This window comes from Sinocyclocheilus anshuiensis, unplaced genomic scaffold (assembly GCF_001515605.1).
Source record: "Sinocyclocheilus anshuiensis isolate Anshui unplaced genomic scaffold, SAMN03320099.WGS_v1.1 scaffold553, whole genome shotgun sequence".
In the NCBI taxonomy this organism is placed as follows: Eukaryota; Metazoa; Chordata; class Actinopteri; order Cypriniformes; family Cyprinidae; genus Sinocyclocheilus; species Sinocyclocheilus anshuiensis.
Genome location: NW_015539821.1, coordinates 1,933,150 through 1,934,809, shown reverse-complemented (window position 1 = coordinate 1,934,809; position 1,660 = coordinate 1,933,150). Strand labels below are relative to the sequence as shown.

General features: G+C 37.1%; 1 protein-coding gene across 1 annotated transcript in view; it reads right to left on the bottom strand.

The window, feature by feature from the left end:
* LOC107684076 (transmembrane protein 180-like) overlaps nt 1-1,314 on the bottom strand; it is a 10,491-nt gene extending 9,177 nt beyond the window's left edge. The window contains exon 1 of the mRNA XM_016480235.1: nt 1,184-1,314. The gene's annotated coding sequence lies outside the window, so the exon portion shown is untranslated. The remainder of the gene's footprint in view (nt 1-1,183) is intronic.
* Between the last annotated feature and the right edge of the window lie 346 nt (nt 1,315-1,660).

Below are 1,660 nucleotides of genomic sequence, written 5' to 3'. Positions count from 1 at the left end.
TATATAAAATGTTATATTTCCATATATTAAAAAATCCATGTCACACATTATTTGTCACAACCTTTAACTGAGTAAAACGAGGCCTTTTCTAATGTCATCAGAACAGTGACATTTTTATGTATATTTATTAATTTAAGGGAACAACAATTAGTTTAGAAGTATAGCTACAATTTCATAATTATTTAATATTGTCATATATTTAAAAAATTAACGCCACACATATTATTTATCATAAACTATAATTGTAAGAGTAGAATGAGGCCTTTTCTAATTTCTTTGGAACACTGACACTTTAATATGCATTTATTCATTCAAGGGCACAATAATTCATTTAAAACTACAAAAATAATTTCACAATTATGTAATATTTCCATATATAAAAAAACACGTCACAAATTTGCATTATTTGTCATAACCTATAATTGAGTAGAATTAAGCCTTTCCTTGTTTCATAATATCTCCTTTAAGTTGTTCACCAAAATATGCGTTTTATTATTTTACATTAACAATAATTATAAACTTTATGTATCATATATGCATGCAACTCATATCTCACATACTCCATTTTCTAATTACCTCTGAAGCTCTATTAAAAGAACCATTGATCACACTGACTATGACTCCTGACACCTGTAAGTAAATATTAAATATATCCATAAATATATTCTGTTTTAGTTACCGATTCAAAACACTTAAACACAGAGCTGTGTCTGAAAAGAGGAACTGGAAACGCTGGAACGACTGCTTCAACTCGACGATTATTCTTTAGTATTACATTTTATATTTCTTAAGTTGCATAATCGATTGTTTTCGCCTTCAATGATACGTGGTTACATTTTCACTAGCATAATGATACAATATTTCACTAGTAGATCTGTGCTAGCCGCTGACGTTACTCATACTGTAGTAATTCACCACAATGAGCTGAGAGTGTTTGCATTTGACCAGAGAATCACACAACAGCTGAAGGAAATTATGAGTTCGAGCTGCGACGTGACACTTTAAGCCTAAAATAACCCTGTAAACTACTAATCCTGTTCTGAGTTAAGCTCGCTAGCAGGCTATCCGCTTTCATATCAAGCAATGCAACGTGTACCAATTTACAGCCCGCGGATCAGCTGATCAGAACCCGTGCGGTCAGTCGATTCCGGGATTTTAGATCTTTAGGCTGTTAGACACTTACCATATGGAGCTGATGTCAAAGCTGCAATCACCTGATGATCAAAACAGACGCTGAAACGTTCCTAGGTTTCACAGTTGTATCGAAACATGTCATGTGTTGGATGAGGAAGCCCGTGACGTCATGCGTCTTCCCTCCTCCTCCTCCTCCTCCTCCTCCTCACTCCAGCTGCCAATTGTACACGTAACTTACGTACGCACAGACAGACAGACAGACAGACACATACACACACACACACACACACACACACACACACACACACACACACACACACACACACACACACACACACACACACACACACACACACACACACACACACACACACACACACACACACACACACACACACACACACACACACACACACACACACACACACACACACACACACACACACACACACACACACACACACACACACACACACACACACACACACACACACACACACACACACACACACACACACACACACAC